A 23,126-nucleotide genomic window follows, 5' to 3' on the forward strand; every position below is an offset into this window, starting at 1 on the left:
TAATAGCCATCCCGATGGACATGATGTGGTATCTTTCTGTGGCATTGATTTACATCTCCCTAATAATTAGGGAAATCTTCTCCTGTGCTTGTTGGTCATTTGTATATCTTCCTTTGAGAAATGTCTATTCAAGTCTTTGCTCATTTTAAAATGGAGTTTGAAATAACTCACATGTTGGGGGCAATATATGAGAAATAATTTTTGGCTCCGAGGATGACTTTTTGTGTTTTTTTAATAACATTCTCAAAACAAAGAACACAGTATTTTCTAAGGTCAAATTCATAGTAGACGTGAAAGTTGAACAAGTGATAGGAAAAGCCAGCTGACTTTCAGTGTGTTCTGGGTGAAAAGAGGGCCACTCAGAACCAAAGATCATCTGTGAAATAAGGAAGCAGAAAATCTTTACGGCTACCATAATGCCTAAGAAACAGAGAAAAGCATATAATAGTACCTCAGTAGCCTGGGGGTGGGCGGGGTCAGGGTATAACCGAGAAGTATTTCAGGCGCCATGACTTTGAGGCAAAACTTGCTGGGGAGAGGCGAGAGCTGGAGATGCGGGGTCGCCAGAAGACGGAGGTCACTGAGAGCGCGGGTCTGGCAGTTTTTCAACTGAACCGCATAAGCCACTCAAGAGCCACTCAGCCGGCCTGGCCGGGGCCTATTAGTGCCAAATAGAAAACCAGCTTCGGACATTTTAGCAACCGAATTTTGTGAACTAGCGAGTGTTAAATGCCTAGTCCCGCGCTGCCATCACTTCTAGGAGGTCTTCAGTAGGGGTTTAAAATCTGTTGGATGATAAAGCGATCATCCGGAGTCAGGGCCCCCAGTCCCGCAGGCTGACCTGGGCGCGCTTCAGCAAACGAGCAGTGCGCATTCCTTCCTGCTGTGAGCCGGCGTAGGAGTTTTTAAAATGTTAACAGACCGAGAGGCCTAGAGCAGCGCTCCTTGGGATGCAGAAAAGGGTTCAGAGATTTGGTGGTCCTTTCTCTGGCCCCCAGGCTCCAGCCTGTTTCCTCTGATTCACAGGGTGTGGTGCACTCCGGGTACGTGGGAGGCCAAACCCAGAGATTCGGCTCTGGGAATGGCAGTCCCTGCGGCCTGCAAAGGCCGGACCTCACACCCCTCCCCACGCCTTTCCTGCTCAACACCTCAGTCCAGTTCGTAACATCTCAATATGGTTTTTAAGCAGATCGAGACTAAGGGCTCTGTTCAGCCCACACAGGGGCCCTCGGAGGACGCGCGGCCGATCTCAGGGATGTGAGATGAGCGTTTGGGGGCTTCTGGGGAGCAGGGAGAAGAGCCCTCCCAGCCCGCAGCCGCTGGCTCCCTTCAGACCGAGTTCCAACGCCGCGGGTCACGGGCATGGAAGTTAGTCTAGCTGCGGCCGGCGCTCCGCCTGGATTCCAGGTTTGGTGTCCAGACACTAACCTTGGGGCGTCGGAGCTGTGCGCAAGTCCAGGTCCCCGACTCTGGGGGCCCCCCGGCCGCAGATCGCCTCCGTCCCGCGAGGCCCGGAGCTCCCACCCAAGGCAAGGCTTTAAAAATAGCCCCGACGAGATTCAGGCAAGAGGAAGGAACATTTTTTTTTTTAATGTGTAAAAAATGTTTTGCTTCTGGTAGGGAACACTACCGCTGCAAGTTACAGCACATAGGGCTCCCTCCGCGCGCACCCACGGCCATCTCCGCCCCTCGGGCCAGGCGCGGGCACTGTCTCCCGGATCCGGATTTGGGGAGCGCAAGTGCCCCCTGTGGTCGGCCCGCGCCTGACCCCACGGGCCTGAGAAGACAGAAGCGGCCGGCGTAGGGGCCCGGGAGGAAGTTGGAGCCGCGGGGCCAGGAAGGGGGCAGGTCGGCGCCGCGGGCCTGGCGGGGGCCCCACTGAGCCAGGGCCACCCCGGGGCGCCGTGCCGAGGTCCGCGCGGACTCAAGTTCCCCCACGTGGCCGGCCGCCCGGGGCCCCACGTGGAAGGGGCGGAGGAGGAAGGAGGGTGGAGGGAGGGCCAGATTCGCAGCCGCTGCAGCTGGACCCCCAGCCCTGCCCGCGAGGCCCCAGCGCTTCGCTAGGGCCTCCCAGGCGGGGCCAGGCCGGGGAGTGCCCGCCGCGCCCGGCCCACTCGCCCGCCCGCCGCGCCTGTGTGCACTTTCGCGGAGCCACTAATCCCCCGAGAGAGGCGATTTGTAGTGAAGAGTATCTGTAGGGGGCGAGGCCGGCCCATGTGGGGTTGTGTCATTGGTTTGTAAAGAGAGACCCCGCCTTTGCCCAAAAAAAAAAAAAAAAAAAAAAAAAAAGGAGCGAGGAGTGAGCGAGCGGCGACCCTCACCTCGCCTCCCGCCTCGCTCCTGCGCAGCCGGCGGCCACCGGGAGACGCGGCCGCGCCGCTTCTTTCCCTTTCCTTTTCTCTCCGTTTTCCTCCTCCTTCCCTGGAGGAGAAAACAAATAAAGAAGAGCAAATAGCCGGGAGGCGCTCGGCTTCCAGGACGCTCCCTCCCCCGATCCAAGTTGGAATTAGCATCCTCTTGGGGGTGAGCGCGGCGCGGGGCGTGTGCGGGCCGGGTACCCCCAGCGCAGCCCCCTGCCTGCGGCCGGGCGCGGGGCCGGGACCAGGCTGGAGACGATCGGGAGCCGGGTGGGCGGAGGAAGGGGGTGGGGTGGGTGGGGAAGTAGGAAGAGGCTCGGCGGCAGGGGGAGGAGGAGGAAGGGAAGGGGAGGGGAGGGTGGGGAGCGGAGATAAGGGGAGGGGACGGGACGGGAGGGGAGAAGGGGAAGGGAGGGGAGGAGGGGAGGGGAGGAGGGGAAGGGAGGGAGAGAGGGGAGGGAGGGCAGAGAAGGGAGAGGAGGGAGGGGAGGGAGGGAGAGGGGAGGGGTGAGGGGAGGGGAGGGAGGGGTGAGGGGAGGGGAGGGAGGGGAGGGGGAGGAGAGGGGAGGGAGGGGAGGGAGAGGGGAGGGAGGGGAGGGGGAGGAGAGGGGAGGGAGGGGAGGGAGAGGGGAGGGAGGGGAGGGAGAGGGGAGGGAGGGAGGGGAGAGGGGAGAGGGGAGGGAGGGGAGGGGAGAAGGGAGGGAGGGTAGTGGTGAGGGGAGGGAGGGTAGTGGGGAGGGAGGGGGAGAGGGGAGGGAGGGGAGGGGGAGAGGGGAGGGAGGGAGGGGAGAGGGAGGGGAGGGAGGGAGGGGAGGGGAGGGGAGAGATTAAGTTTTTGTGTATGTGTGTCCTTGTGTGCGTGTGTCATTTTAAGGTGGCCCGGGAGCGGCCCAGAGGAACTGGCAGCGGCCGGAGGAGCGAGGGACGGAGCCGGGAGCCATGCCGCGCTGAGGGGGGGCCGCACAGCCGCCGCCACCGCCGCCACCGCCGCCGGGTGGGGTGGGAGGGGCGGGAGCCGCCGCCGCTGCTGCCGCCGCCTCCCGGGTGGGCGCCCTTCGCCGTGGACGCCGGCGGCCCGGGACGAGGTAAGGGGGGCCCCGGGGGAGGGCTGGGACCGCCGCCGCCCCCGCCTCACCTGCGGCCGCGGGCCGGGGGCGCCGCGCCCGCGCCTTACTGCGCCACTGGGGGGGAGGAGGAGGAGGGCGAAGGACACCAAGCCGGCATCCGAGGACATCTTTGGTCTGCGTCCCCGGCCCGGTGTCCCCGCTCGGCGCTCGGGAGTGGGCGCCGGCCTGGGGTCCCTGCCTGCCGCCCCCCGCCGCCGATCGTGCCCGCTGGCCGCCGTTAGCGCCAGGATTTTTGTTGTTGTGATGAGAGTTGATGAATGCGAAGTAGGCGGTCACCTTCCTTCCCATCAGGACTGGCAAAAAAAAAAAAAAAAAAAAAAAGAAACCCCGAGCACGGCGGCGTCCGGAGGGCAGCGGCGGCGGCGGCGGCGTCTCGGCGACGGTTTCCTAGGCGCCCCCGGCTCCTGTTCCCGGTGGCCGGTGGGTGCGCGCGCGGGGGCCGCCCGCGACCCAGGCCGAGCGCGCGGCGTGCCGCGGGGACAATACGGCCGGATCCCCCGGAACCGGGAGTCCGAGCGCGCGGGGCCTTGCGCCTGCGGGGCGGGGGAGGGGAGCGGGGGGTCCGCTGGGAAACCGGGGCGCGCGCGGCTCCGGGTCCCCAGGGGAGCGGCCCCTGCTGGCAGGGGATCCCGCGCGGCGACCCGGGAGCGCAAGTGAAAGACGGGAAAGGAGGCGAAGTGGAACCCTTTTGTTTTGCCGGCCCCGCATTGTTGGCTCCTCCGGGCAGCCGGGCCACATCTGCCGCCGCCGCCACCACTGCCGCGGCGGGCTCGGCCCGCCAAAGTCGCAGCGGGGCGGGGGCCTGGGGCGAGCCGGGCGGCGGGCGCGGGCGGGGGCAGAGCTGGCTGGGCATTTCCTCTGCCCGGCCGCGCTCCCGCCGGCACCACTTCCTCCTCACGCGCCGCCGCCGCCGCCGCCGCGAACCCGGCCCGCCCGCCTCCCCCGCCCTGGCCGCACTTTTCGGGTGGGGCGAACCAAAAAGAAAAAGTTTCGGAGGAGGGTCTGGCGAGGGCGCGACCCGGGCGGCGGGGACTCGGCGCGGCGCAGAGGCAGCCGGGCGGCCGTGATCGCCTCTTCCTCCTTGTCCTCCGCGGCGCCGGACGGACCCGCGCGGCCGAGGGGAAGCGCCTTTCTTTCTCTACCTCGCGCTCTTCCCAACGACCCGGGGCAAGTTGGGCAGAGGCGCGCGGGCGCCGAGGCGCGCAGGGTCTTTCACCAGCTGGAGGTCCGCGGCGTGGCCGGTCGTCCGCAGCCCACGCAGCCCCCAGGTGCCGGGAGGCCGCGGGCCGGGCAGCTCTGCGCGGTCACCACTGGCCACGGCGAGACACACACGCGCACATACTCCCTTCGGTGGCTCGCTTTCCGCCGCCGCGGATGGTCACGGACACTGAGTCTGCGTGTGCGTGCGAGTGTGTGTGGTGCGCCCAGCCCTCAAATACTTTTTCCGGAGGCGGCCCAAGCGGCAGTTGGCTCCAAGGGCACCCGGGTTTAGTATTTTACAAGAGAAAGGAGGAATTTTTCGTAGAAATTCCCGCTTGGTCTGCGTCCTTGCGGTGGAGTCTGCTGGCAGTGGCCTGCGTCGTCATGCCGGGCTCACTTGCCCTATCCGGGGTAAACATATCTTTCTGGATTATTCCCCCTTTTTTCTTTTTTAAAGACTGGAGATCGGGTTAAGTTCTTAGAGAGTCAGACGTGAGTGGCTTGAAGGGTAGACAAGAGAATTCTATTCTATAAATATGCATTGGGAATTTAAAATGCTAAGTGCCTTATTTGCAATTCTGTTGGATATTGTAGAGACTGGTATATTTTTATCTGACATGGATAATTTGGAGGGGACGTTTATTTTGGTTAGTTTACTAAGTGATTCTGCCTCCCGACTTTGGCGAAATATATCAAACTCTGGTACTACTCTTTCAGAGAAGACACTCTTCTCTGCTAGCTAGGTGCTTGGGCTCAAAGGCAGTTTAAAATTTACCCCGTGTTCAGTACCTGAGACTGCTGTTCTGCCTCTGGGGTTCTCAAAGTAGAACTTTAGTTTTCATGTGCTTAGGAGAATTCCACTGTTTTGATTTTTTAAAATAAATTTTCTACATTTTGAAGTAGTGGGGCTTTAAAGCATCTTGTTTTCATAATCATTTGATTTCAAAGCATACTTCTTAGAGCAATTATAAATCAATATTCAAAATGCTAATTAAAGACTTTCAGAGCAGCTTTAATATAATATTGAAACAGGATTTTTTTTCTCTTTTTTAAGTAAGAGGGACTGTATCTCAGAGTTGAAACACTAAATATCCTTTTGTGTAGCGATCTCTGGGCTGCTCTGACACTCTCTGGTAAAAACCCCTAGTGCCCTTTCTACTGCCCCCCCCCCAAAGAAAAGTTAATGAGATGGTAGATTTCAAGCAAAAAAGCAGGCCCTCCTTCTTGCAAAATATGCTTCCAGTTGCCATTGAAGTTGGATGCTAGCTGTGAATGCACTTGCCTTTAATGAAACCAGTTTAATCGTTCACACTCGATCAAGTATAACAGGACCAAACAAAGGAAAGAAGCCAGCATATTTCTGTAGAGCATTGAGGGATTTAGTGTTAAGTGTTGATGTTGGGTCGCCCCCTCCCCCCACTCTGTCCCCTGTTCAAGGGAGTGAGGGTTGAAGGCAAAGGGAATTTATGACACTGATTGGTTTTCTGTGCCCAAGGAGTAGGGGACCCCAGTTTGTCCCTGTAGAAAGCAGTTATTAGAGGGAATTTACAAATCTTGGGTTTGGAGCTTGTTTTGGACCTGACATGGTGCCTTTTGGTTTAATTCTTTTTCCTGTTTGGGAAGATAAAGCGAAGGGGTATGTTTCCTCCCTCCTTCCTGACTGTACATTAATAAAGCTATAGGTGGAGGGTGCTCTGCGTAGCTCTGCAGATTGGAGCTCAGAGCCCTGTTATTTAGGATTTCACTTGGGATCTTTGAACATCCTGAACTGGGTGTTCTCCTGGGGGAGGGGCAGGGCAAATTGCCTTTTCTTAACTGTGATTTAAACAATAACAACAGCAGCAAAAAAATCTCTTTGTCCCTAAAATGTATTTCTTTGCCAGGCTCGAATTGCAGCTTACGCCTGGCAGTTAGTCATTGACTGGGTGAAGAAATATTTGCAAAGTGTGTCTCTTTAAAGTTAAAAAAGTAAAAAAGTTTGGCTACTTAAAAACAAACACTACTAGCATTGTAAAAATACACCAGTGACATACTTTGTGAGATATTTTGGCCTTTTAAGACTCAGGGCACACCTGTTCCTGTGGAGTCGAGTTTGCTTTCCCTGGCATTGTTAATCTGGTCGTGTACACAAGACGAAACAGGAAAACTTGCTATTCGTATAATTATTAACTAGCCATCAGTTACCCTTTCAGGGAATAATCAATAACTTTACTCTTGACTTGTAAAACTCCAGAAAGAAATCCTATTCATAAGCCCTGAAAGTGTTTTAATGAGAGACGAAGTGAAACAAACAGCCACAACAACAACAAACAAAGCTGCAAAATCAACCTGCAACTTTTTCAGTGTTCTGAGTAGCTAGTGACAAGGTAAATGAAGGATGAGTATGTAACATAGGTACCGAGCAAGCACATCGCTGGATTGGGAAAGGATATTATTGCTGGCAACTGTTCAAATGCCAAAGCAAAGAGAGTTCAGGATAACTCGCACCGTTTGAAATCCTTGAGACTCAAAACCAAAAGGGCGGCCCCGCTGAGGTCTAGCACCAGAACGCCATTTGCCAACAATTCTCTTCCATCATGAATCATTTTTGAAGGCAAAGTTATCCCCTTTGCACTTAACACTTTCCCTAAATGGAAAAAATTTAAAGAGTTTACAGCAATAGCAGAATGGCCACCCCAGTTGTCATTTTTTACCACTGTCATTTTAATATAGAAGGGCTGTCATCATAACATATGTGAGTACAAGCCTGGGTCCCTCTGTTACTAATCTTTCTATCAGTGAAAAGCAGCAGCCCAAGTGTCTCATGTCCCTGATACAGGCCACAAATATATATTCATATAGTACGTGATTGGGAAAGGAAATTTATCTTTTCAGCAGGGCACAGCTCCTGTAATATTTCCACCACCTGGCTGATAGTTCAATTACAGAGGGTGGAACACATTTCTGTAGTAATTTAAAAATGGGAGTGCAGTTTGCTTGACTCTTCAAATAGAAGTTCTTGTACTTAACACCGTGTATTGAAATATCGGGGTGTCTTATTCCCCAAGAATGTTCCTGCATTTCACTACCTAAGGAATGCTTGTGTGGACTTCCACTACTGCAGACTTTTAGTAGGCACATGAAAATGCTGGAATGGATCTGCTCTCAGAGGCTATACCGCCTGGGCAGTATCAGTTTTCTCCCTTACAGCTGGTAAGCATGTCCTAATTTACACTCCTGCGGTTAAAGTTACAGCATCCTGGGAAAGAAGGAAAAATGCAAATCTTCCCCCCCAATCAATCTTTTGAAGTTAATTTTTATTCAAGTCTGTGTTTGATGGAATATGTATCAAAGACTTATGAAAGGGTATTTTTTTTTCTTTTTTTTTTTTAAACACACCTATCTCTGGGTTTGGAAAATTACATTTAATAATTGCTAAAAACTTCAGAACCATTTTTAAGGTGTTCAGTGTTTCTTTTGATCATGATTTAATGGATAGTATCCAAAAGCCGTCAGTGTGACTCTAATGATCTTCACAAATTAATGTTTGGGCTTCATCTGTCGCTTGCTTTTAGCCATCATCATTATTAGTATTTCAAGCCTAAATTATGGCTGCACTTGGACCTTCAGGACCGCACCAGTGAAAAGAAGGGCTTTGCACATTGTGCAAAAAAAAAAAAAAAAATGGGATTCACAAATGAATACAGAATGTACAATAGGGAGCAAGCCAGGCCATTGTTTGTGTGGAATGTTGACTATGGGAGCCAAGGGGCAGTTTCGCCTTCATTCTTCTAACTGCTGGAGAACACAGAAACTTCAGGAGCTGCAGACAGGATGGGAACCAGAGTCACAATCATCCGTCTTTGCCTGGCATGGCAATTGGGGCCACCGGCCTGCTCCCTTTCCAGACTTTTTCTTAGAAGGTGGTCTTTTCTGGACTGCTGGGGAACTCTTTGTTCTTCTTCTTCTCAGTGATCTGCTTTTTGGAGGAAAGATTCTAAAAGCAGATAGTAGGGTTCTTCTAAGAACGTGTTAACGAAGCAGACTTTTCCCCGCCCCTGAAATGCAATTTTCAGAAATCACATTCAACACTTACCAGGAACTGAGGCATCTGAAGTCATAGGAAGCAGTTGTGTTTATTTTTATTATTCCCCTCACGTTAAAGTAGTTTTTAGTCTGTGGTGTTAGGGAAAGTGCGGCTAAAATGAGTGTTGGATTGTTGTATTTTGTTGCACAGGTGCTGCCGTTTCTGAAAACTCCTCTGTATTGCATCTTCCTCCTCCATTCACAAAGCTTCCTGCTTCCACAGGGGAGCTGAGGTTCCAAAGTGGAGCCAAAACTCTATTGCTAAAGTGCCAGGTGCTCGTGTTGAACTTTCTTTTTTGCCTCTCCAGGAAGTGGGATCAGTGTAGCCCTGGCCCATTGTTGGGGGCTGATGCCCCTTCTGCCTGGAACTTTGGGGGCCAGTTGATGTTTCCATCTGTATCTAGCCTAGTTCCTCCTTGAGTGAATGTTTTAGAAATGATCTGCTTTAACTGTTTCTGTAACGAAACTTAACAGATGGTTGCCTAGGAGTGGCTTAATATTCACAAAAATTGTGATAAAATGGTTGGGTTCTTTCTTATTCCTGGAGCAAATGATGCTTTTGCTTTTATGGAGAATTGTGACTTCTATCCTGGGTAATAACAGAGCCTGCATTCTCCCCAAGGTCGGATGGTGTTTAGGGGATGTTAATCCCGAATAGCTGTTGTTTCCTGAACTTGGTGGGCAGCCTCACCTTTGGTTGGTGTTCACTGAGAGTCCAGAAATGTCCCGGGGTAGGGGGGAAGGCAGTGCTTTTCAACAAAACGGTGTGGTTCTTAAAATTCATCCCGCTTGTGAGATAAAAACACAAAGAAAACCTTCCTTTACATTGTTGATTTTCTCCCTCTCAAAAGTGCTCAGAAACCTGCTTTTTGCATTAAAATAAATCTTTAATTATGACTTGAAAGACACTATTAACTGGCTTGAAGCTTGGTTGGAAGTAGTGGCGACGTTTCTGTGTCTCATCCCAGCCCAGGTTGTGGCAGGAACTTGGAAGGGCCTTTTTAAGGAATTCGTCACATGGATGATGTGTGGGTCTTTTTCTGCAGCGCTGGGGCTGGCCAAGGGGTTGTAAACTCACTGCTGCGCTCCAGCCATGCCTGAAATCTGGCTTCCAGCACAGGACAAACAAAAACTTCATTATGGAGTCATGGAATCCCAGGAAGTTTCTTTGGAAGGAACTGTAGACCGAGATCGTAGAGGTCAGCTCCTCTGGCCTGATGGGATTGTTCCCCCCGCCCCCGCGCCAGGTATATGGCAATTTAAAAAGCCTAAAGCCTAGCTGTTGAGGCTAGCAAAGAATCACTTGTTAGGTGAAAATGACCTGAATCCAACCTGGAAGCGATGGTATTGTAGCTGACCAGGTGTGCGTGTCTGTGTGGGGTTGGAGGAGCAGCAGGTGAAGTCCCTTTGCTGTAGCGGGTGGAGGCCAGGAGACGGTTTGTGCACCCTTCCTGCTGAATGAACTCTGGCTGGGACTTTATTCTTTTGCTGATGGATGTCTTTAGTGGGGTGGGTCTAGAAGTGCAGATAAAGTTTCTGCTTGATCAGGCCCAGGTGGGTCTGGGGAATGGGTAGGGGTCATGCCTGCACATCCTTTTGGATGGTGGGGAGCCCATAGGGTGTTGCAGCTTCCGGGCCTGCCCACCTGGACTGCAGCCGCAGCGAGCCGGGAGGGCTCTCAGGGGCTCTGAAAACCCTGTCCAAGAATGGTTGCGGGGACTGGAGTGGAGCAGCCTTGCCCGGTCACGTGGGCTTGCTTTGCTGGGAGGGACAGGGTGCTGGTGACACCACGGAGGCCTTGCTGTTGGAGCTGCCAGGCCAGATGGGCTGCCTGGGCTCCTAGCACTGGCTGAGTTTGACTGACCACTGGGCCCGGGGTGGTAGGGCAGAGCTTTCCGAACAGCAGAGACCCGATGGTGGCCCACACGTGGGGGCACCTGCCTGCTGAGCTGAGGGGTGGGAATGCTGCGTTTTCTTCCCCGGGGTTGTGACAAATATTTTAAGTTTCTTTCCGGCTCTTCTTCAGACGTTCAACTGTGGACTGCATTGCTGGCTGATTCCTCCAGCTGCCACTGCAGGCCTGGATGGAGCAGGAGGTCCAGTGTGGCTGCCACGGTTTCTACCCATATTCCTTAGTATCTCAGGAGGACACAGAGATGTACCTGAATCTTTTTTCTCAGTGCTTTCTGCTTATGGGCTAGAAGTCGCTCCAGGAGGGCAATCAATAAAGAGTATATTTTGCTGTACAGTTATCAGTATGCACATGTAAGTGCCTATAAGTAAAGTCTCAATGTTTTTGATCTTAAAAACATTTCACAGTCGTTAATCTTCACGATGCTCCTGCTGGCTAGGTAAATAGAGCAATTCCTATTTTATGCGAGGATGAAATATTGAATTGCCTCCCCCGAGTCATAAAGAGGCTGGTCTCCGCCTCCTGTTTCTGTAGCTCGAGTTTGGGGGCCTCGGGCGCCGGGAACCCCAACGTTCCGCCCAGACTGACCGCAGGGCGACTTCCGGGCTCCTGCACGACCTTCTGCTGCGGGGAGGGCAAAGTTGGGCCTGGGTGAAGGCCAACCGCCCTACCTGGCTGCCCTCTACCTGAGGGGGCGTGGTCTGTGGCTGCACTACCCCGAACGCGCCCCGTCAGCCGGAGTGCTGGGCCTTGCTATAAGGACGGGTCTCCTGGCGTCTGGGGTTCCGGATTCTAGGACCCCAGGCCCGAAGGTGAGGTCCCCCTGACCCCTGGGCCCCGCGAACCTGGCGGCTCCGCTCCTCCCCTCCAGGCTGGCTCACCTGGAGGCTCCGCCCCCGAAGGCCGCCTACCTGGCGGCCCCGCCCGCCTTTTCCTTCCCCTGCCCCCCGGCTGGACCCCGCAGGCTCGCGTACTTATCCCCCCCACCCCATCCCCCGCGCTGTACCGGACTCCGCCGGAAGCGCCCCTCCCCTCGCGCTTTGCCCTTTCACTTGTAAATAGGGAGCTGCTTCCCGCCGCTGGGAATTTGTCGAGAGGTGATAGAAATGGCCTTTACCCCCACCAGTGCCCACTTCCTCCTTCCTCCCGCAGCCCATTGTGCGGGGTCCCGCCCCTCGCCGCCGCCCACCCGCGGGCTCGCCCGCGCCACTCCCAGTCCCCCCGGCCGGGACGTGGAAGGAGCCCCGAGAGGACGCAGGACACCGAGGTGGGTCCCGAACCCGCGGCGAGGCTCGGAGCAGAACCAGGTACCTGACTGGACCGTGCCCGAGCCACCCCAGCGATTGCGGGCTCCGGGGATCTTAAACCTGAGTCGTGTTGTCCCCGTCTCTACAACCCACTCCCCAGTGGACAGGGAGGTTCGATGGTGGCAGAGGTGCGACAAGCGGTAAACGGCCCCATCGCTGTGACTTGGTCGGCTTGGCATCCCGTCGCAGGGGCGGCGTTGAGGCCGCGGTTTCTGCCGCAGCCTTCCAATCTGGCTCTGCTACTCGTAGTACCGATAGCGCGGTGGTGGTTCCGAGGGCTACCCCGTCCTCCCTCAGAACCTGCGTCCTTCTCACATTGCAGCGCTTCTCCGGGCGTGGGGCCTGATGAGCCATGTGACTAGAGGTTGCAGGGGCAGTAAGTGCAGAGCCAGGATGAAACGGGGCTTTTCCACCCTGCACCCCTCTTATCCTCGGTGGAGGAATTTCTGTGTGTTGCGCTCTTTCTATCCTTGCAAACTTAAATTTGATTCTCAAGAAGTCCACGCAGACCACTTAAGTAGTTCTTTTATTTTTGTGAAAGTAACACTGTAACTGCCCTTGACTGATCCTTTACTTAGAGTCGTTGTCACTCTCACTGGACGCTTGGCCTGTGTTGCATTTGACCTTTACAACAAGGTGGGTGGGGTGTCAGGCACAGGGGACACTTGGGTGACTTGTCCATCGCCCTCCCTGCCCTCCAAGTGGTAGAGCTGGGATTCGAACAGGCTCTTGGAAGTGAGGACCGGGCAGGATTCCCTGGTGAAGGAGCCGCTCTCCCCGCTGCCCTGAGAGCAGAGGGGAGGTGAGGGTTCAGGCTTGCCCTGAATCTGGCATGTTCTCCCCAGGATTCAGATGGCTTCTCAGAAACAAGTATCTTTCTCAGGCCCAGAGTTGCTTCTGGATCACATGGGACTGTGAGAAGTCTGGCTTGTTTTAATTTCCTTCTTTGATTAGTGGTCTTTTGTTGGGATCTCACAATCTAATGCTAAGGAAGGATTTCTAGATAGTTTCCTGGACCAGGCCTGTTTTAAATTCACTACACTTTCTGAGTTAATGAACAGCATGGCTCCTGATCTGAAGCCTGAGGCAGGCTCAGGAGATGGGGGGCCCCATTGGGTGCACAGGGAGAATTCTGCCTCTGGACCACAGACTCGCTGTCCCGGCAAAGACCAGACACCGGAAGGACCTCAAGGGCTAGGCACAGTGCTATTGATCGGGCTCTTTGAGGTAGAAGTGATAGTCACTGTTTCACCAATCAAGAAACAGCGTCGGGGGAGGGGGGAGGCAGGGGGGGAGGGGGGGTGGAGTTCAGCAACTAAGGGAGCCAGCAGTCAATTCCACCTGGCTCTGGTTTCTCTGTAATTGATTGAGGCTTTTGGCTTTTGATTGGGACTTGAGTACATTTGGGGATGGCTTTGCTATGCTCGCCAAATGAGACCCCTCTGTCCTCCTGATCTCATTTCCTCCCTTGCCTCTATCTGGGTGTCTCTGATGTGCACCTCCCGCCCCCCGCCCCACCCAGCAAACACACATGTGTGTGAATGAGCACACACATACACACACATGCCCTGAGATCGTGTGGCTAGCTTTCACAGTGTTCAGGTTTTTTGTTTTGTTTTTGTTTTTTTTCTGGTAAAATTGGGTTTAGTAGCCAGGTGCTCGACACGTCTGTGGTCTGGATGAGTGATCTCAGTGGGAGTCTTCTCAAGTGAGCCCCCTCCGTCCTAGCATGTGCCCCTCACTGGGGGGAGGGGCTGGAGGTGGGTGGGGCGTTCCCCTCCCTCACTCTGGCTGCTTCTCACTTTCCAGCTGGATTCATTATGCACATCTTACAGTGGGAGTTGGTTCCTGTGTTCAACATGGGGGAATTTGGGAAAAGAGACAGGGAAGATGGTGAGGATTTCACCTAATTGGAATAGTCTGTTTGCACCACTCCTGTAAAAACTAGCGAGAAACTTGATTCTGCTGGGTAAACCTCCTTTGGGCTGCGGCCCTGCATTTGTGCTGGCCTTGGAGAGGAATTTGAATTAATACTCCCTGACAAAAGGAACAGCTTTCTTTTCAAAGAGGCTATCAGAGAATTGAAAGGGAATGGCACAAAGTTGGGTGTGTCCTGAAATCTGGAGACCGGCCCTGCCTGGGTGATTAACTCACCTGAAAGGCACCCGGAGCAGGTGATGTGGGAGCTCTCCGACTGACCTTGGCTTCCTTTAGGGTAAGGTCCCCGCGAGGTGGAGATTTTCCTGAAAAACAGGCTTTCCTTTAATTACAAGATTATCCTCCTGCCTTACCATGCTTCTCTTCCTTTCGTGAACACGTGTGTGCTTGCAGACACGTGTGTGCTTGGGAAATAAATCCCTGAAGTTCTTGCTGGTGCTCCAAGGCTCCAGTGGGCCTGGGTGGTGGTGGGGACACTGCAGACTCCCTGTCTCAGGCTTTGGGTTCTGCCCTGTTTTCTGGAGGTTGAGGGCAGCGCGGGGTGCGGGGTCGGGAGCTTTTGACCAATTAGTCCGGTCCAGCTTGGGTCATGATTATCTTCTGCCTATTTTAAGTCCCCCCTGCAGTTTTCAAACAGGGTCTCCATTCTGCTTCACTTCCCATGGGAAAGGGTGGTGCATGGTAGGTGAAGGCACGCCAGGATTAGCCAGCTTGTGCCTCTCAGGCCTCAGCGGTGCTCGGTGGGACCCGAGAAGGAGAAGCATCTGCTTCCATGGGGGCCCTTCTGCCTGGAGGGTGGATGTGGCCGGGTCTGAAGGCATTTAAGCACAGGAATGTTCTCATGGCCCTTATAGTTTTGTTAGCCTTGGCCAGCCGAGAGCCAGGATTTGTGGGTGGTCCCAGAACCTTTTTTGGGTCTGCAGGTGTGTATCTCTGGCCTCTTCCGGGTTTAGGGATCCCTGGCTCTGCAGAAATGCCCCTGGGCTTGGCATCCCGAGTTCCTCCGGAAGGACACGAGGGAAATCTGATAGGTTTCCCCCACATGCCCTGTTGGTGCCACGGTGAGTACACCAGGTTTCCTGAGACCCTAGTTTTCTCGGCCTTGGCCTTGTGCAGAGTTCTGTTTATTCTCCCTGTTCCTCCAAGGTGTTTGCTGCTTTTCGCTCAGGGCTGAGGATTTTTTTTTTTTTCCCCACACGCAAACATCCTTTCTTCTCATTTCTCAACTAAGCCTGGGATTAAGAATGTGGCTTCATCTGACAAAAGCCGGGAGATTTCAGAATTAACGTTGGAATTCTATCTGTAGTGATGTCTTCCTGAGTATTTAAGGAGGGCTTTGAACAGCGCGTAATTTTCTCCTTCCCTAAACTGGCCAGATGCGCTCCAAGTAGTGGGCAGAGAAAGCAGCTCAGAGTGGTTTGAGTTTTCTTTGCGGTAACTGTGAGCTTGCCTTACTCGAGTCTCCTGTGTCCCAGGGGCAGGAAGGGCGAGGGGCTGTGACTAACAGTTGTTTGGGTTGTGCTCTTGATGTGTGTCTCAGACGACGCAAGAGCTTAGACGCCCCTCAGAGCTCAGCAGAACCGCTAGAAATGCACATTGCAAGTGTAACTCTGGTTCTTAAAAAGGTTTCTCTGCAAGGGAGAGTAACGGGTTTTTTCCTAATTTATTTCATCTTCTGTAGCTGCCGTGGGCAAGCGGGGGTCTTGGAGGGAGAGCGGCTGGTGGGAGCTGGGTCTGGGTGCCTTGTTGTTAGCGGGGAGGAGGGCAGGGTCAGCGCAGGGACCAATTTTTGGCCGTGCTTGTATCTGGGAGTTTTGCAACCTGGTGATTACTTGGCATGTCAGGCTCCTGCTTAGATCCAAAAGCTTTTCTCTGGGCCACCCTGGAGCACTGGGCTGACCTCAGTGTTACCTGGGGACTCACTCTGACGGTGAGGGAGAGGTCCCACCAAGGCAGTGAATGTCTGCCTCCTTTGCCAGGGCTGAGGCTGGGCTCGAGGAGGGACGGCCCTGCCCCCAAGATAACACACGTCCCCACCAGCAGAGGAAGAGGCATCAGATGGGACAGACTGTTCTAGAAAGTGTGGGAAAAAGGAGGGATGGAACGAGACACATGATTGCATTTGGGATTTCACGAGCCCTCGCAAAGGGCTTCCGTTTCTGAACCGGAAGCAAGGGTAAGTATAGGGGTGGGCTACAAGGATTTGACGACGTAATATTTATATAGAGTTTAGAACAGGCCTGACACATTGTACGTGTTTGTTAACTTTATAAAAATACAAAATAAATAAACAAGCAAATCAGTTGCCCCCGCCGGGAGGTGCCGTGTGCCAGCTGGGGCAGGTTTCCTTGTGCTCCCTGGGCCTTGACTGCCTTGGTTGTGCAGGCTGGGAAATGGGACTTGCTGGTCACAGAGATGGTGAGTGGGCCCTGTCCTAGGCGAATGCGTCCACCAGGGAAGGGGGGTTTTATCCTTTGCACTTAAACGATGGATGGGTCTTATGGAGTCAGGGCAAGTGCCAGGTGAAGAGGGCGGGGCCCAGGGAGAAGTGTTTGTGGTGGGAGATCCAGATCCTGGTGCTCTTAAACACGACCTGAGTCTGCCTCACACAGGACCGGGAAGGCACCGGGAAGGGACTGGGAAGGGCGACTGGAGGCTGGCTCCGTTAGGGAGCATCCCGTCTTCTCCTCCGTTCCTGGGGCCAAAGTGATGAACTGAAAACCGTTCAGGAGGTTGTTTTTAGACTGTGGAATGTGACTCGGTATTAGGTCACTCTGAGAAATGCCCAGTAAAATATTTACTTTCTATTTAAGACCTACTTTCCCTTCCCAGAGAAGGAAGAAAAAGCGAGGGGTTGGGTGCTGCCCTCCTTTGCCTGAGGACAGCCAGCACCCTTAACCCGTGGGGGCCGCTGTGGCAGTGAACTTGCTTCCCAGAGAACGGTGTGTTGGGTTTGTCCTCCTGGCACGTGGTGGGCCCTTAGCAGCAGCTTTGGTGACTGGCCCGGGTCCAGCTGGGTGGCCGATGTGCTATGGGTGTTTGTATGTCCCGATCTGGGCCTGGGAAATCTTCCCCTCCCGGGGCATTCACTCACTCCCAGGGACCGCCTGGGCAACCACCTAGGTGTGGGCGTGACACCCCAACCCACCCCCACCCCCGCCCCCCGGCAATGTCACGGCTCCCTGCTGCCTGTGGGCTCCAGATGCGAGTCGTAGGGTCAGGTGAGCATGAAATGGTGAGGTGGGGCTGGGGGCCGTGTTGGGGAAGGTGTCCTTCCGAAGTCTGTGGAAGGGACCCGATTGTCACCTTCCGGGCGGCTGGTCATTTCATGGACCAGCAGTTTCTTTGGGTTTAATTCATACCATTAAAAAATCTCACTTGGAAAGCGAGATGATCCTTGAGAATGCCCTTGGGAGGCAGCTAGTGGTGGAATGCAAGGGCATTCAGAGGTCAAGGGCCAGAACGTCCTATTTGCACATTTGCAAACGTGCACAGTAAAGAGGCTGATGCAGGTGGGAAGTGTTCAGATGTTAGCTGTTGGTTACTGTTATTGGCAGCATCAGTAGCTACGGTGGTGCTGTTGTAACAGAATAAGTGCCCCCTGCCCCTGCCCTGCTCGAGCTGTGCACGCTGTGTCTTGCTACATCCCTCGAGAACAGACAGTTGGAATTAGGGTCTTCCCAGGAGCAGGGAGAGAGGTCCTTTGTGCCCTGTTGTATCAGAAGGGAACAGGTGAGCGCTAGCACCCTTCAGCTCACCCCTGAGTTGGGCACACATACTTAGTGCATTTAGTGGCAAGAAGCTGGCTGTGGGCTTGGTGGTTTCCACACGAGTGACTCACACAGTTCCCAGGGAGGGCCGGCTGGCTGCCCAGGTGCTTTGACAGGGTGGCCTGTGGAGCAGGTGGAGCCCCAGGGCACCCCTGGCCAGGAGTCAGTCTCCTGGGCTCCACCCAAAGTTCCATTGCAGAAGCTCCAGGTGGGGCCAGAACACCTGTATTTTTTGCAAGCTCCTCCGGGTGGTTCTCAGCGCAGCCAGCCCAGAGCCTGCCAACAGCGCGCAGACTGTCTTTCTCTAAAAACAAACCACTCCCCGCCACACACCCACACACTTGAGTCTCGTTATCGAGCATTTGGCACGATCAGTGATTGAAAGATTTTATACTTGAATCCTCTTCCCCCATGTGAATGAATAGATTTGAAAGTGGAAATCTGGATTTCTGCCTGACCCGGTCTCATTTTTTGGTTTAAGGCGGGGGTTCTGTCCCCTCAACCAGCACCCGACATTCCTAGGGACTTGAGGGAAATTTCGTGTGTGCCCGTTAAAACTGGAGCTGGTTCTGTATTCGGATGCACTTGACATTTAACTTTTTCCCTTGACCCCAGGCAGCAGTGCTCATTGAGAGGAGGCTGGGCTGTGTCACAGCGTAGTGGCAAAGAGAGAGATGGTTTTTACAGATCATACTTTAGTACACTATGAACCGCACGCAGTGAAGCACACTTGGAAGGTTTGTATATCAAAGTCGAAGAGGGGTGCAGTGGAGTTGATGACTTTCTCCTTGAGCGCAGAGACCGGCGCAAGGCACATTCACCTCTCTGTAGGTGGATGGAATCTACCCCCGGGAGCTCACTTGTGCATTATTTCATCCGTGTTGCCAAACAGATTTGGGGACGACACCTTCTGTTTTAGAAACGCAAGTGAACACATCTGGTGGCAAATCCTTTTTATCTTGATTGGTGAATTTATTAATTAGTAGGCTTCCGTGAGGCTGGTAGCTTATGTTGCCATTTAGAGGACAGCTTACCTTTATTCTGTTTGTAGAAACACCTTGTCATACACGTGCTTATTTTTTTAGTGACAACCTCTACGGGAGAGAGTGAGGCAGTGTGGATACTTCCCAGTGGTTGGAATCGGCAGTCGGGTCTCAAGCCACATGGATGGGCTGACAGTTAATAAATGATGGCACAGGCTCTGAACAGGTTCTTTTTCACCGACACCACGCTGCTTAAAGAAAGGCTGTTATTCAGATAACCCAATTCTAGGGATGGGGGTGTGTGTACACATTTAAAAGCGGGGAGGCGTGCAGGGTGATGCATCTTTTTTTTTTTTAAGTTTTGGCTGCATTGGGTCTTCGTTCCTGTGCGCGGCCTTTCTCTAGGTGTGGCGAGCGGGGGCTACTCTTCATTGTAGTGCGCGGGCTTCTCGTTGTGGTGGCTTCTCTTGTTGCAGAGCATGGGCTCTAGGCACGCGGGCTTCTGTAGTTGTGGCTCGTGGGCTCTAGAGCGCAGGCTTAGTAGCTGTGGCTCATGGGCTTAGCTGCTCCGCGGCATGTGGGATCTTCCCGGACCAGGACTCAAACCCGTGTCCCCTGCATTGGCAGGCGGATTCCCAACCATGGAGCCACCAGGGAAGCCCTAATACATCCATTTTAAGCGTTGGGAGCCTTTGGCACATTTCCTGTGCTGGTTGAAGGGTGAACTTGAAAGGCCACGCACGGTGTCCTCAGATGAGGATTTAAGGGGTCTCCATCTGCCCCTTGATGTGAGGTTGGCAATTGTGGTCTTGGGCAGAGGGGATTTGCCCTTTCTGGTTTGGGTAACTGCTTTCTGGGGGCAGTTTGGAGGTGCTTTTTGAGTTGCGTGCCAAGCCATTTATTGTGAGAGAAATAGCCATTACTTAACCTTTACCTGGCAGAGTGGCACAGAGCTAAGTGTTTGGGGCCACATGTTAAAAGGTTTCCATCTGTGCTTGAATATGAGAAGTGGGAACCTTTGGGGCCCTAGCAGTTTCTTTTGGGGCTGCTTTTGGACTTGGGTTAGCAAAGAAATGACTTTATGATTTATGGTGTTTATGAAGACTAGCATACCTATCTATTTTCATATAGACATCTTAGTAGAGATTAAATACAAAATAAAGCAGAATGCATGAACAGAGATATTCCCATAAGCAATGTTGTAGTGTTAGGCAGTGTAATTATGTTTTGTACACTTCCCAATTAAGCAGTTATGCACTACTGGAAAAACCACCTTTAAGAGATTGAGGAAAGCTTTATAACCTAGTAGATCAAATAAAAATAGATATATAATATTTTATGCATAGGGTTTTAAATTTTTACAGTATATGCTAAGGTGGCTCAGTTGGGATTGATTTGTGGAAATGTATGCAGTGACACTGAGATGCATTTGCTTCTTCTGAAAGTTGCCTGTTGAACAAAGATCTGCTTCTTCAGCAGATAGAGCTCCTACTGTGTGCCCGATGCCAGGACTGCAAGCAAGAGCAAAGGAGGATTATCCTGAAATACAGAGAGCTGGGATGGGGGTAGGGTGCTTCCCAAGTGCCGGGGTGGAGGGTGGGTTGTCTCCAGGCTGAGGGGTCAGGGAAGGACTGACGGGTGTTCTTGGTGCTCTCCCTGGCCTGAAGAAGTACCATGTAGCACCTAAGAACAGAACCCCAGAAGTCCACTTCTGGTCCCAGAGCTAATCAGGGGATTGGCTGAAGGCCTGGGGAAGGTCCCCATCTCCTTGTGTCCTGGGTCCTCACAGCGGGGTGGTGGGCATTCTTTTTTTTTTTTTTTTTATAATGCGAAGCTTGTTGTGTTTTTTATTATTATTATTATTTTTTTAGATGTTTGGGGTAGGAGTTTATTAATTAATTTATTTTTGCTGTGTTGGGTCTTCGTTTCTGTGCGAGGGCTTTCTCTAGTTGCCGGCAAGCGGGGGCCACTCTTCATCGCGGTGCGCAGGCCTCTCACTATCGCGGCCTCTCTTGTTGCAGAGCACAGGCTCCAGACGTGCAGGCTCAGTAGTTGTGGCTCACGGGCCTAGTTGCTCCGCGGCATGTGGGATCCTCCCAGACTAGGGCTCAAACCCGTGTCCCCTGCACTAGCAGACAGATTCTCAACCACTGCGCCACCAGGGAAGGCCGGTGGGCATCCTTTGTATCCACCTCTGGTGTGTGTGAGGGGCAGTGTGTTAATGCATGACACATCCTCAACATGCACTGCTAGTGAGTTCTCTCCCGTGTGGGCACTGTCGTTATTCTTTCTTTGTAGGAGTAAAGAGTGGGAGGGGCTGGGACCGGAGAGGGCGAGAGAGGGCCAGAGGGTCACAGGGCTCCCTGAGTTGAGATCTACTGCTGCCAGACATGGCATCTTAGAGCAGTGGTCGTGGTGCCTGGGAGACCCAACCAGCGGTGGACTCACCGGGTAGGTGACGGAGACAGCGAGGGTGCCGGCTGTCGGAGGAGTGGCTGGGACTCTGACAGGGCCGGGTGCCCAACGGGCTGTGGGGCAGAGAGGAGGCCGGAGCCTGCTCTCGTACTTGGGGGTACATGGCTGGGTCAGTCAGTTTCAACCCAGCCTGTCTTACTCCAGAGTATGAGTTTCCATCTCACTGTGGAGCCCCTGGGCGTGATCCCTCTGTGTCCCTCCACGGAGAAGGCCAGGCGCAAGGTAGGGCCGAAGGCTGTTTTGTCGCCTTACCCTCTGGCCTCACATAGGTCATCTGCAGGGGCGTGCGTGGTGGCAGTCTCACTGATAGAAGGGACCAGCGGGGGAGAGCTCATCCCAGCTCTGCCCTTAGCTTGCCTCGTGACCTTGGGTGAACTCCAGTGTTGCCTCTGTTTCCCCTTCAGCGCCGGTCCCTGGGTTTTCTGGATCGAGACACAGACCCCTGGCGTCTCAGCACCACCACATGAGGACAAGGATGTGTGTGGCCCCTGGGGGGGGGCTCAGGGACTCGCCCCTTGCATGCTGCAGGCCGCAGGATGCCCATGGCAGCGAGGGCAGACGCAACGCCACCGGCTGGTGGGAGCCTGTCCATTCCCCGCTTGCTGACCAGGAGGTTGGAGTGTGATGATGCTAACGTGATAGGTGGAATCCCAATAAGAGCAGTTAAGGCACAGTAATGAGCAGAATCTCATTTCTCATTTCCTGGCCGCTAAACTGCTAGAGGTCCCGAAATGACCTTCCTGACAAAACTGAAGTGCTGCTCAATTTCAGGGCGTCTGCGCCAGCGTGTGTTTAACGGGATCCTTCCTGCCGATGTGCAGACTCTTCCAGGCGGCTTCCTGGGGAAAGCTGGAGGGGTGGGGCAGGTGGCGGCAGGTGACAGCCGCCCTGTTTTTGGAAAGACTGCTCTGGCTGCAGTGGGATTGCAGTTTACTGCGCAGGGCACGTCATTTGTTTTTATTATTTGTTTTGGGCTTTTGAGGGGGATCAACTTTTTTAGAATGTTGTATAGATATAATTTACGTACAGTAAAATTCACCCTTTCAGCACGCGATTCTGCACGTTTTGACCAACGCTGTGTAAAATCCACGTGGTTGCAGAGCAACTCCGTCACCAGGGAAGGTTGCCGGAGCCCTCTGTGATTATGCCTCCATCCTGCCCACCACTGCTGCAGTTTGTCCCCTTTCGATAGTGGGAAGGCCAGCCCGGGAAGTATGGAGGAAAAAGTACGTAGATGTTCGTGTGAGGTGCCAGGGTTTTCTAGGACGTCTGTCACGTGCGAGGGTTCCGCCTGGCCCGGGAGGACGCTCCAGGCCACAGCAGACAGACTTGCCCGAGCGGCACCACCCATGTCATCCCAGGGATGCCCGAGACTTAAGGACGTTGGCCCAGGCTGGGCAGGTTGGCTCAAAGGCCAGTCACTGTGGCTGGAATCTTATCTGCCCCGTGAATCCACGGGCCCCCAAAGGGCCCCCCTCCCCCCAGGAGTGGGCAGTTCCACGTCCACACCTTGGGCCTCGGTGCATCTCGGGCCGTTGTCCCTGGGCTTTCCGGGGACACACACACCGTAGCTGCTCGCCCTCCTCCACCGTGTTCCTGCAGCCCCTCGTGGTAGGTGCCCGCCCGGGAGTGGGTACCTCCTCTGTCCACCACGGCCACTGGCTCCGGGTCCAGGGGGACTGGAAGTGACCGCTGGGCCGCTGGCTACTTCCTCTTTCTTCCGTGGGGAAGTGGCTTAGGAGAGGGCCCGGCAGTGTGTTTGCTCACAGCAATCCTGCGCCCCACGCTGATCCGGGTCCCTGTGCCTCCTGGGGCGCAGGGCAGGCTGCAGGTCCCCGCTGGGCTTCCTGCAAGTAGAGGCTGGCCACCGTTCTGTGGTCAAGGGGGGTGGTTTGCCGAAAGCCGGAGGGACCAGTGTGCTTTCCTGTGGGAAGGTCAGTGACTGCCAAGGCCAGCAGTGGGTCACCTGGGTCAGCGTCCCACCCTAGAGCC

General features: G+C 54.1%; 1 protein-coding gene across 4 annotated transcripts in view; it reads left to right on the forward strand.

The window, feature by feature from the left end:
- Positions 1-257: 257 nt before the first annotated feature.
- CTBP2 (C-terminal binding protein 2) overlaps positions 258-23,126 on the forward strand; it is a 164,145-nt gene continuing 141,276 nt past the window's right edge. Inside the window, exons 1-2 of one of the 4 annotated variants that reach the window (XM_079899732.1) lie at positions 258-2,523; positions 3,232-3,442. The gene's annotated coding sequence lies outside the window, so the exon portion shown is untranslated. Of the gene's footprint in view, positions 2,524-3,231; positions 3,443-13,429; positions 14,184-15,801; positions 16,083-23,126 lie in introns of those variants that run through there. The other 3 variants (XM_079899729.1, XM_079899731.1, XM_079899730.1) reach the window with 3 other exon arrangements.

The sequence above is a fragment of the Stenella coeruleoalba genome (assembly GCF_951394435.1).
Source record: "Stenella coeruleoalba genome assembly, chromosome: 16".
Lineage (NCBI taxonomy): Eukaryota > Metazoa > Chordata > Mammalia > Artiodactyla > Delphinidae > Stenella > Stenella coeruleoalba.